The sequence below is a fragment of the Triticum aestivum genome, chromosome 6A (genome assembly GCF_018294505.1).
Source record: "Triticum aestivum cultivar Chinese Spring chromosome 6A, IWGSC CS RefSeq v2.1, whole genome shotgun sequence".
NCBI classification, from domain to species: domain Eukaryota; kingdom Viridiplantae; phylum Streptophyta; class Magnoliopsida; order Poales; family Poaceae; genus Triticum; species Triticum aestivum.
The window spans coordinates 474,716,355-474,730,016 of NC_057809.1; positions in this window are offsets into that span (position 1 = coordinate 474,716,355).

Below are 13,662 nucleotides of genomic sequence, written 5' to 3' on the forward strand. Positions count from 1 at the left end.
CACAACACAACTCTACAAATAAAATAAGTCATACAAGCATCATAATACAAGCCAGGGGCCTCGAGGGCTCGAATACAAGTGCTCGATCATAGACGAGTCAGCGGAAGCAACAATATCTGAGTACAGACATAAGTTAAACAGGGTGCCATAAGATGGCTAGCACAAACTGGGATACAGATCGAAAGAGGAGCAGGCCTCCTGCCTGGGATCCTCCTAGGTCACTCCTGGTCGTCATCAGCGGGCAGCACGTAGTAGTAGGCACCTCCGGTGTAGTAGGGGTCGTCGTCGACGGTGGCGTCTGGCTCCTGGACTCCAGCATCTGGTTGCGACAACCAGGTAGAAGGGAAAGGGGAAAAGAGGGAGAAAAGCAACCGTGAGTACTCATCCAAAGTACTCGCAAGCAAGGAGCTACACTACATATGCATGGGTATATGTGTAAGGAGGCCATATCGGTGGACTGAGCTGCAGAATGCCAGAATAAGAGGGGGATAGCTAATCCTGTCGAAGACTACGCTTCTGGTAGCCTCCGTCTTGCAGCATGTAGAAGAGAGTAGATTGAAGTCCTCCAAGTAGCATCTTCAAGTAGCATCTCCAAGCAGCATCTCCAAGTAGCATCGCATAGCATAACCCTACCCGGCGATCCTCTCCTCGTCGCCCTGCGGAAAAGCGATCACCGGGTTGTCTGTGGAACTTGGAAGGGTGTGTTTTATTAAGTATCCGGTTCTAGTTGTCATAAGGTCAAGGTACAACTCCAAGTCGTCCTGTTACCGAAGATCACGGCTATTCGAATAGATTAACTTCCCTGCAGGGGTGCACCACATAACCCAACACGCTCGATCCCATTTGGCCGGACACACTTTTCTGGGTCATGCCCGGCCTCGGAAGATCAACACGTCGCAGCCCCACCTAGGCACAACAGAGAGGCCAGCACGCCGGTCTAAACCTAAGCGCGCAGGGGTCTGGGCCCATCGCCCTGAGCACACCTGCACGTTGCGTGGGCGGCCGAAAGCAGACCTAGCCTAGTGGCGTTCCAGTCCAATTCGGCGCGCGCCGCTCCGTCGCTGACGTCTGAAGTGCTTCGGCTGATACCACGACGTCGGGATACCCATAACTACTCCCACGTAGATGGTTAGTGCGTATAGGCTCGTAGCCGACTCAGATCAAATACCAAGATCTCGTTAAGCGTGTTAAGTATCCGCGAACGCCGAACAAGGCTAGGCCCACCTGTCTCCTAGGTGGTCTCAACCTGCCCTGTCGCTCCGCCACAAAGTAACAGTCGAGGGCCGTCGGGAACCCAGGCCCACCTCTACCGGGATGGAGCCACCTGTCCTTTCAGCCCCCTCGTCAGAATCACTTGCGGGTACTCAATGAGCTGACCCGACTTTAGTCACCATCTGTATAGTATGTATGTATGTATAGTATATACCCGTGATCACCTCCCAAGTGATCACAGCCCGATAGTATAGCAAGGCAGACTGACAAGAATGTAGGGCCAATGATGATAAACTAGCATCCTATACTAAGCATTTAGGATTGCAGGTAAGGTATCAACAGATGTAGCGACAATGTCAGGCTATGCATCAGAATAGGATTAACGAAAGCAGTAACATGCTACACTACTCTAATGCAAGCAGTATAGAGGAGAATAGGCGATATCTGGTGATCAAGGGGGGGGGCTTGCCTGGTTGCTCTGGTAAGAGAGAGGGGTCGTCAACTCCGTAGTCGAACTGGTCAGCAGCAGCGTCGGTCTCGTAGTCTACCGGAGAGAAGAGGGGGAAGAAATAATGAATACAGAGCAAACAAAGCACCACAAAATATATCAAGGCAATACGCGGTGTTCGGTGTGCCCTAACGCGGTAGTAGGTGATACCGGTGAAGGGGGGAAAACCCCCGGGAAAGTATTCCCGGTGTTTCGTGTTTTCGGGCAGAGGAGCCGGAGGGGGAAAGTTGCGGGTTCGATAGGTTAGGGGTGTGTGGCGGACGAACGGACCGCATATCCGGATTCGTCTCGTCGTTCTGAGCAACTTTCATGTTGAAAATATTTTAATCCGAGTTACGGATTAAAAGATATGATTTTCTAAAGATTTTATTAATTTCTGAAATTTAATTATTTATTTAATTAATTCGAAAAAATGTATTAATGACGTCAGCATGATGTCATGCTGACGTCAGCAGTCAACAGGGGTTGACTGAGTCAACCCTGACATGTGGGTCCCGTTCGTCAGTGACTGTTAACTAATTACCCTAGTTTAGTTTAATTAACAGTAGTTAATTAGGTTAATTAGCCATTAGGTTAATTAATCAGGATTAATTAAATTAATTATTTACTTAATTAATTAATTAATTAATGTTTTAATTATATTAGTTATTATTCATTTATTTATTTAATATATTTATTTATTTATTTTATTATTATATTTATTTATTTATTTATTTATTTTTTTATTTGTTCTCAGGGCGTGGGCCCCGGCTGTCATTGGGCCAGGGGGCCAAACGGGCATACGGGCAGGCGGGTGCGGGCAAAGCCACAGCCCTGTCCGATAACAAGGGGCGGCCGGAACGGGCTCCTGGGCGCCGGCGCGGCACTAGCGCTGGCGCCGGAGGTGGCCGGTGCGGCGCAGGCGCGACGAAGCCAGAACGGGGGGGCTGCGAGACGACGCCGGAGCGCGACCGGATCGAACTCACAGCGGCGGGAGTGAGCAAAGGCGGCAATAGAGCGGCGCGGACGCGGCGAGTGAGGCCAGGCGCAGGTGGTCGAGGCAAGGCCACGCGCGGGAGTGCGCGGTCGGGGGAGAGCCGCGGTCGGCGTGGTGGCGGGGGAGCGCGCGCGGAGGCGCGGCCAGATCCGATGACGGGAGAGAGGGGAGGGGCGCAGCTCACAGGGGGGATGTAGGGGACGAGGCAATGGGGCTCGGGGAGGATGCTAGGGACGTCGTCGGCGTGGAAGCAGACCGGTGGGGGGGCGTGGTCGAGGCGGAGTCGGGGATGACCGGGCGACGGGGAGGAGGCGCGTGGAGCTCCGGGCGGCGGCGAACGGCGACGGGCGGGCGCCGCGTGGCTTGGGGAGGCCGTCGGGGAGGAGGTCGAGGAGGTCCGGCGTGGGGAGGAGACGAGGAGGCGCCGGCGTGGACGGGCGTAGGGATGAGGCGGCGAGGTCGGCCCCTCATGCCCCGATCCGATCTGGATCGGGGGAAGGCAGAGGAGGGGGGCGAGTGGGAGATCGTGGAGTGGGTTAGGGTTTGCGGGGTGGGGGATAAGGGGAGGAAGTGGGCCGGCTGGGCCTAGTGGGTCGAGGCCCCAAAGGGGGGGCGGTGGCTTGCGGGGCCGTAGCCCAGTGGGGGGGGGGGTTCTTTCCTTTTTTTTCTGTTTTCTTTTATTATTTCTCTTTTATTTCTTTACTGTTTTCATTTAAAGTTTCTATTATTTTCTTTTTATAAAATACCAAGTTAGCACCTAAATTAGTATTACTAATTAGGCCTCTGCCATAATTATTTTGGCACACTATTAATTTAGTTATATTACTATATCTTTATAAAAGGCATTAAAGTAATTGTTTTGCCCTAAGCTTTGGTTATTTTAGTGAAATTAAATATTATAAGAAATGTTGGTTTCTCCACCATTATTACTCGTGAACTATTCGTCACATTTAGAACATTTTAGTTTTAATGTTTGAAAACTTTTGTTGTTTGTCTTTAATTTAAATTTGAATTTGAATCGGTTTCGAACTAACTCGAGATTAGCAATTATAATCGAGGTGACATGGCATCATTAGCAGAGGTTCACTGCAGCTTAATTATCCGGGCGTCACACGCTCGTTCGTTCGTTTTAACAAACGCGTTCATCGTTTAGTTCCATATAACGAACGAGCGTTCGTTCGTTAATCTGTTCGTCGTTTTCTTTTTCTCGGATTTTCCGCGATTATTTCTGATCGCAATTTCTGATCTGATTTTCGTTCTAGTATAACTTTTGTCTCGTTTATCGGAATCAGGCGATTCAAGCACTTGGAGTTTCGTCTCGAAACCCTCTTTCCGTTTAACCAACTCAAACAAGTTTTTACCTCTGTAAAATTTGACTTAGATCCAGATTAGTAAACGAAGCTTGTTTCTTTCGCCGTTTGACTTTCGTTGCTTCGTTCGATTTGATTCTTTTTGCAAACCGGAGTTCTTAAGTTGAACTTTTTGGTTAGATCTCTTATCTGAGTTTTACCCGTGCATTAGATGGGTACTTATTGTATGCTTGTTTGTTTGCGATAGAGTACCCGGAGTGCGCCGCTTGCTACTTCGAATCGCTAGGTTTCGCGGATCATCAGCAAGGCAAGTAACACTTTGATCATACCTCCTACTACCCAGTTTTATTGCATTAGATCAATCCTCAAACATTGCATGAATAGGATCTAATTAAATTGTGGGTTGGGAAGTAGATGAGGTAGTACCTATTACCTGTTTTATTATCAAACCCTTGGGAGTTACTGCTACGTTGCTTATATTGCCATGCTATGCTAATAGACGTGGATTGGGTGAGTGTATCCATGACAGATGTGAGATTGTTAAATTAATGGTTTATTTAAGGTGGCAACTTAAACACACATCTGGGTGGATTGAGGCACCTGGGTATTCCAGCGTTTGCCTGTTTTTTTCTGGACCGCCACATAGGCTCCAAGGGATCATGAGATCATTCATACTAGAAACTTCCGTGTGCATCCACAAGCAACTATGGGCTCTAGCATAGTTGACTAAGTCATGCGAACTCTTACAGTGGTAGACTAGCAGATGTAGGGGAAAGTAGGTGTAACGGTCTACCCATTCGTAAGGTGCTAGCACTTCTGAAAGACTATGTCTCGGTCATCCGTTTCTCAAACACCATGTAGTGCGAGAATCTCAATGGAGGAGATCGAGTCTTGTGGGGAAAAGTGCGCAAACCTTTGCAGAGTGTATAAACTAATCATGGTTAGCCGTGTCCCCGATTATGGACAACTTGAGTACCTGGTACTTGGATTATCATGTGAATCTCATCATGTTAATCTAATTAATATTGTTGGGTTATATATATATATGATGCTTAATTGGGATTGAGAGGGTGTCTACACTCTCAATGTTTAACAACTACCATGATAGTTAAATAAAATTTATTCCTTTGCAGTAGGGAAAAATTGGCTTTACGTAAAACTGTAACCATAGAGCTTTCCACCAGCCAAATATGCATGTAGTATAGCCCTATTCTTTCATTGCTCTCTACGTGTTACCTTGCCAGCATATTCCATGTGCTGACCCGTTTCGGGCTGCAACGTTCATGTTGCAGACTTTTCAGACGGCGAGTAAGGTGCCTTTAGGTCGTGGTTCTATTCTCAGTGATGCCGTTGGAGTTGATGGACTCACTTATCTTCCAAGCCTTCCGTTGTTATCGTTATTAGATGGCCTTAAGCCATATTTATTGTAATAAGTTCTCTTTTGAGACATTCGATGTACTAAGTGTGTGATTGCTACTCTGTTATAAATCCACTCAAGTACTGTGCGTGTCAGCATTACTGATCTCGGGATGACACTGAAGCGCAGAGATCAGACTGTTTGAGGTCTGGTCGCTACAATGGTGCTTGATCCCTGTGACAGAAGGGGGACCGACACGTATGTATCGTTGCTATTAAGGATAACAAGATGGGGTCTATTTCTACATAAATAGATCTTGTCTACATCATGTCATCGTTCTTATTGCATTACTCCGTTTCTCCATGAACTTAATACAGTAGATGCATGCTGGATAGCGGTCGATGTGTGGAGTAATAGTAGTAGATGCAGGCAGGAGTCGGTCTACTAATCTTGGACATGATGCCTATATAATTATCATTGCCTGGATATCGTCATGATTATTTGAAGTTCTATCAATTGCCCAACAGTAATTTGTTCACCCACCGTCTGCTATTTTCTCAAGAGAAGCCACTAGTGAAAACTATGGCCCCCGGTTCTCTTCCTTAATATATTTGCCTTTGCGATATATTTTCCTTTGCTTTTATTTTCAGATCTATTAAGCCGAAAATACAAAAATACCTTGCTGCAATTTAATTTATTTGGCGTTTGATCTATCAACTTATTACAACTCTCTCATGTTTGTTTGCCAATTTCTAGCGCCGTTACCCGAAAAGGATTGACAACCCCTTTAATACGTCGGGTTGCAATGTTATTTGTATGCAGGTGTTGTTTACGTAGTGTTGCTTGGTTCTCCTACTGGTTCGATAACCTTGATCTCATCATTGAGGGAAATACCTATCGTTGATGTGCTGCATCATCCCTTCCTCTTTGGGGAAATACCGACGTAGTCCTAGCAGACATCACTCGTTACAAAATATCTTGCTATCAAACTACTCTGTTACTTACAAGTTCAGCACTTGCAGACATTACCTTGCTGAAAACCACTTGTCATTTCCTTCTGCTCCTCGTTGGGTTCGACACTCTTACTTATCGAAAAGAGCTACAATTGATCCCATATACTTGTGGGTCATCACCCTCCCACTCCCTCCAACCTATATATACATGAGTATTTTGCTCTTTTGAAGATACAAGTTTCGGAGCCTCCTCTAGTTATTCTAGTTCTTCTTCTAGTTGGTCCTAGTTGACTAATTAGAGCTTGGCTAATCCTCTTGTCCTCATAATTAGAAGCCCTATGTGGTTCTAATATCATTCCTCTAATTCTCCGACGACAATTAGCTCTGGATGACGAAGCATGATATGTCCATTTTGCATCATGTTTTCATGTTGATATTTATTGCACTATGGGTTGTTATTACACTATAGATACAACTCTTATGTTTTCCCTCTCTTATTTTACAAGGTTTACATGAAGAGGGGGAATGCCTGCAGTTGAAATTCTGGACCAGAAAGGAGAAAATCTGAGATATCTATTCCGCACAACTCCAAAAGTACTGAAACTTTACGGAGAATTGTTTTGGAATATATAAAAAATATTAGGGAAAGAAACAACAGAAGGGCACCCACCAGGTGGCCACAAGCCTGGGGTGCGCCCTACCCCCCCCCCCCAGGGCGCGCCTCTCGAGCTTATGGGCCCCCTGGCCAGCCCCTGGTGTCCATCTTCTGCTATATGGAGGGTTTTGACCTAGGAAAATCATAGGAAGCTTTCGGGACGAAGCGCCGCTGTCTCAAGGCGGAACTTGGGTAGAAGCAATCCAGGTCTCCGGCAGAGCGATTCCGTCGAGGAAACTTCCCTCTGAGAGGGGGAATCGAAGCCATCGTCATCACCAACGATCCTCTCATTGTGGGAGGACCAATCTTCATCAACATCTTCACCAACACCATCTCATCTCAAACCCTAGTTTATCTCTTGTATTCAATATTTGTCTCAAAACCTCAGATTGGTACCTGTGGGTTGCTAGTAGTGTTGATTACTCCTTGTAGTTGATGCTAGTCGGTTTATTTGGTGGAATATTATATGTTTATATCCTTAATGATATTCAATAACCCTATGATCATGAACATGAACATGCTTTGTGAGTAGTTATTTTTGTTCCTAAGGACATGGGAGAAGTCTTGTTATAAGTAATCGTGTGAATTTGGTATTCCTTTGATATTTTGATGAGATGTATGTTGTCTTTCCTCTATTGGTGTTATGTGAACGTTGACTACATGACACTTCACCATGACTAGGGGAAGGCATTAGGAAGTAGCAAGTAGATGATGGGTTGTCAGAGTGACAAAAGCTTAAACCCTAGTTTATGAGTTGCTTCATAAGGGGCTGATTTGGATCCACATGTTTAATGTTATGGTTAGATTTATCTTAATTCTTCTTTCGTAGTTGCGGATGCTTGCGAGAGGGGTTAATCATAAGTGGGAGGCTTGTCCAAGTAAGGACAACACCCAAGCACCAGTCCACCCACATATGAAATTATCAAAGTAGCGAACGCGAATCATATGATCATGATGAAAACTAACTTGATGATAATTCCCATGTGTCCTCGGGGGCGCTTTGCCTTATATAAGAGTTTTTCCAGGCTTATCCTTTTCTACACAAAGGATTGGGCCACCTTTCTACACCTTTGTTACACTTGTTACTTGTTACCCTTACGAATTACCTTGTTATCAAACTATTTGTTATCGATAATTTCAATGCTTGCAGAGAATACCTTGCTGAAAACCGCTTGTTATTTCCTTCTGCTCCTCGTTGGGTTCGACACTCTTACTTATCAAAAGGACTACAATTGATCCCCTATACTTGTGGGTCATCAAAGCGCCACCGGATCATGAAGGTGGCACGCTTGCGGCCAAGTAGAGAGGTCGTGCTTTCGGTCTTCGGTTCGAGGGACTGTTCGTGGGCGGTACGAGGGATTGTTCATCGACAGATCGAGGGACTCCAAGTACGATCTACACCGACACATTCTTCTTCCGCTACAACTCGGTGATGGTAACGATCGTGATCCGAACCTGTTATGCATCTTCATATTAACCTTGAGTGATAGTAGGTGCGATTTTTTTGTTTTCTACTATGTTTCCCAACAGTTATTAATTATGGGCGGTGGACAGACGAACTGGTGGCGCTGGCTCGTCGTTCCTCGACAACTGCACATATGTTTAATGTAGGCGAGCGGATGAATGGGCTATCGTTTGAACGCGGGGCAGCCGCATGCACCGGGAAGCGGTGAGGGTGGCCCTCTCGGCTGACACGCCGATTCAATCCTGGAGTGTTGTGAGAGGTCGCGTAGCTCTGAGCTAGCATGAATGTGGCATGGTGCTATGAAGCGGCGTTGACCAGAATGCGCGTGGGCGCAGGAGAGAGGGATTCAGTGGGCCAGTGCAGTCAGAAACGGGCGTGACAACATTCCAGACACCCCCAAAGGTGTGCGGAAAAAAGTATGTTCAGACCGGTTGGCGTACCGAAACAAGACCACGTTAGATTGCAAAATATATCCAGACCATGCAATCTAGACGGTTGTGGATGGTTTGAGGGTTGGTTGCCCTAAGGCCAACTCCAATGCACGACCCCAAATGGTCTGGCCCTGTCCGTTTGGGGGTAAACGGACAGAAAACGCGGCCCAACGCGCGGGAGCAAATAGACAAACGCCCGGTTTTCGTCCAATTTCGACGCATTCCCAGCCCAAATTTGGACCGCACTTGCGTAGAAACGGACAGTGCACGGACAGGCGAGAAGCACGCCCTTTGTCCTCCCCTGGCCCGCCCGCTGGGGACACAATGCGCCCACTTCACTCCCTTTCCAAAAAATCTCCCGCGCCCTCCGCCCCCATCCCTCCTCCATGGCCGACGATCTGAAGAAACCCAGCCAACCGACCACCACCACGCGCCCCACGATGAAGAAGAAGGGCCCGAAAGGCCCGAAGAAGCCACAGTTGGAGCTCACGCCTACGGAGCTCACGCGGCTCGACCATGAATCGGTCAAGAGGAGGGTCCGGCGGAGAAAAAACCCGCTACCGACTTCGCCACCGAGAGCTAGATGGAGATGGGCAAGATCCCAAGACCGATGCCGAGACAAAAGGATTTATTTTTTGGACAAGAGTTCATAAAACCTTTCATGAACGGAGGAAGTTTGCGTCCTACAAGTTTGTGAGCAACTGTGGCATCAATTCAATCCAAAAGAGATGGGGGTTCATTCAACAAGAATGCAACAAGTATTGTGCCGCACTTGAGAGCGTTGAAGCGCGTCCAGTGAGTGGCCTAGGGGCGTGGGTGACTTGGTATGATCTCTTCTTTTTGATTGCTACGACATGTTTATGTTTGTTGTATCTTGTGCTCTTAGCTATTACATTTGTGGCCATCTCTTTGATTGTTAAGCATTCCAATTTTTGGAAACATTCAAGGTCTGGCATAAGAACAAGCCATTCACTCTCACACATTGTTGGTCGCTCATCAAAGATTGCCCCAAATTCAAAGGTCAATATGCCGCTCTAAAGAAGAAAGGAAGGAAGACGGTCGTGGATGCCGATGGAGATGTGGTGAAGAGGCCGTGGGGCAAGACCAACTCGAAGATTGACGAGAAGCGTGATGTGGGGTCTTTCGCGTTGCAATCAACTTTGCAAGGCATGATGACACAAAAGGATGTGAGGGACGAGAGGAGGCACCTACGAAAGGAGGAGCAAATGAATATACATTTGGGTCTCCAAACGAAGAAGCTCGAAGAAGAGAAAGCTCGACATGGAGGAGGCCGCCAAGATGCGGAAGCTCGACAATGAGGAGGCCGCCCAAGCGAAGAAGCTCGCGGCCACCAATGCCAACACTAAAGCAAAAGAGGTGATGCTAGTAATCCTAAGCGTGGACTTGACCAACATGTCACCAAAGAGAAGAAGTTGGTTTGAGAGCCGGCAAAAGTAGATGTTCAACTGAGATGGCATGAATTAGGGCAGGCTCGGCCGTGGACTATGTCTGTTCTTTTTGAAGGCTAGCAAGTGTGCCGGCCGATGGATGTGTTGGCAGCGAGAAAACTTGGGGGTGCATTTTCAAGGCCGTAGCTCATACTATTTCTTTGGTACGGTAGATCACGAGTAGCTTCTAGGCGTTGCACTAGTGGTTGCTTCATTTTGTAGTGCAACCACTAGTGCAGCGCCTGAGAGCCAGCGTTGCACCCCAGACTGCCTAAAAATTGCTAAGTCATTGTGCAGAGCCTGAGAGCTAGGCGCCACACTGTATAGTGCAGCGACTAGCTCTCAGGCTCTGCACAATGACTTAGCAATTTTTAGGCAGTCTGGGGTGCAACGCTGGCCAGACGTGTAGCGTCTATCTGTGAGGCGTTGCACAGTATAGTGTGGCGGTTTCGTGTCAGACGTCACACAAAAGGCCAGCCGCGTGAAATAGTTTTACGGACAATTCATTCTATGATTTGATTTTATCCATAGGTCAAATTTGTCAAATTTGCCGTGAGCTACAGTTGTACTCCGCCCTGCCCGTGAGCTAGACGCCTCGACCTCTGTCTTCGCCCTCCATTTTACGGTACTCGATACAACCTGGCCCTTGTACAGGTAGTAGTAACTCTCTGCAGTCTGCAGCACGCGTTGCTTCTGCCGGTAGGCAAACCGTAGGTAGGCAGCGGAAGCCAGTACGGCTACGGCAGGTAGAAAAGAAAAGAGTGGGCTATGGCTTTGCAGCGGGTCTCGTTTTGCTCTGCGCCCCTGCTGCGTGCGCGCCGATCGGCCTCCGCTGGACAAATTTTCTGCTTTAACCTTTTGTGCAAACAAATTCCAGAATTAACATCGCTTGTAAAAAAAGTTTGAATCTGATTTTTTTGTCACGTCAACATCCTTAATGTTTGGCTTACACGGGAGACGCCATGGTCCATAGCGTCTGGACCTGGCCTGCATGAGCTTAGTTGGCGTTGACGTGGCAAGACGAAACGCCATGCTCCTTGGCCTTTGGAGGAAACGCCATAGGTCTTGGCGTTTGGTCGTTAGGCGCTCAGATTTGACTAGCTGCCATCGCTGCATGCATGCACGTCGTCTGCCTCACCGCCATACTTAGGTGAGTGCACGCATGGGTAAGTAGGTCGTTATGTGGCGGAGCACGTTGATTATCACCGATGAGCCGTGACAGTGTCCCTAGTTCTTTGATGATCTGCTTTATGTTAAGAAAATTAGCTGACCCACGAATGGTAAAATCGATATATACTCCACCATAAGTGCTACTAGATAGATTCCTTAATCAAGTCTTGGGTATCATCATTACACTCTTGTATGCAACTGTACTACAATGTTAGAACATCTGCAGCCGGACACCTCAAACCATCCCTTATATGCCCGCGGAAGTGTCCGGTCAGTGACCGGATAGGAAAGAGAAAAAAAACACGACCCAACCACACCCATCGTATCATTCCTATACGCCCGGGCTGTCTGCGAACCCTCATATCCATCTCAAACATGGGGAAGATATGAGGGCTCGCGGATGCGCCCGGGCATTCCGCAACGTAGGACGCGGCCCCACCACGGACCATCTTTTCTCTTTCTTTATTCAGTCTTTTATTTCTCTCTCTTCATCTCCATCAATCATGTGCAAGTGTTCGGATATATGAGGAAAAAATGAGTGTGGTTGCGCAGACGGATAAATAGAGGCTCAAAACGGACACACCTGGCCACTGATCGGCTGCGTCCGCGGGCGTTTAAGGGGTCATATTTGCTATGTCTGGTTGTAGTGCTCTTAGCATTCTTGCACCGTAGTTCCCTTTCAGAGTACGGAGTACATAGCATCAAAATCACCGAGACGTTCCTCTTTGGTTCTGAATCGAGTGAAATGCATAAAACCAACACAGTCATGTCCGTAAATGCAGAAAACCATCACAATCGTGTCCATAAATGCAATAAACCACCATTTTATAAATTATAACAAAACGCAGTAGCTCTTGACAGTGAAAAAAAACACTGACCAAAATTTGAATCTCGTTTTGACGTGGCAAATCATACGCGTGACAAAGGGATATACAATGCTGACAAACATCTTCTTCGGTGTGGATCACCATTACGGCCTCCTCTGATGTGTGTGGTGGTTGGTGGGGGTGATTAGTGTAGGCTTTGGAGCGATAGATGATGCGTTGGGTCTTCATTTTATTCCGGAGTAGTTCACCCTTGGTCATATAGGCGTGCAGTGGTTGGGTCCAGTCTTGGGTGTGGATCACCAATACTGTCATTGACCCATTGACCGGAGTTGGTTCCTCGGAAAGTTGCGTCTGCATTGAAGCGGCGGCTGACGAGAGGTTGCGTCGATCAGCGCTGCTCTCTGTCCGGTCACATCGCGCGGCATCAATGCTGGCTGCTCCATGCTCTGGGCCGGCATGAATGTGGCGCGGTAAGCGGAGCGTGCATCAAAAGGAAAGCACGGGAGAGGCGGGGGCGGGGGGGAGGTGGGCCATGGTGGTCAGAATAGGACTTGGAAGCAGTGGGGAAAAATACGTCCAGACCACACCACGGACCGATACAGGCACGTTGAATGGCTTCCGCAGTCCGGACAGCGCAGTACGAATGAATGCGGACAGGTGTTAGAGATACCCTTAATGAGGCTCTTATATTTGATTACAGGGTCATATATGTGTTTACGTACTGAAAGATCATGAACAGCAATTAAACTAGATGACCTTGATAATGGGCGTGCTAGGGCCAACAACGACCTAGTTACCTAAGCCACTGCAGGGTGCATGCATGGGTGCGCGCACACAGAGAAGCTAGCGATCGGCCGAGCATGCATGGAGCGATGCAGCCGGTCAGCAATTAGCAAATCTTAGTCAGGGACCAAACACCAAGAACTATGGCGTTTCCTCCAAACGCCAAAGAGCATGGCGTTTCGCCTTGCCACGTCAACGCCAACTAAGCTCATGCAGGCCAGGTCCAGACGCCATGGACCATGGCGTCTTCCGTGTAAGCCAAACATCAAGGATGTTGGCGTGACCAAAAAAGATCAGATTTAAACTTTTTTTACAAATGAGGTCAATTCTGGAATTTGTTTGCACAAAAGGTTAAAGCAGAAAATTTGTCCGCCTCCGCTTACCCATTCGAGCCCCCACTCTGTTTCCTCGCCATGTCTTGTTCATCCTGCTACGAATCTCTCTAGCAGAGCCGAGTTATGCATATGCATGCATGCATGCTACGTGCGCTTTGTCCTCCTGCGCGAGCGTGTTGCATGCATGACCTTCAGCTTCAGGGGTCATTTAGTAAAAAAAAAAAAAGGAGTC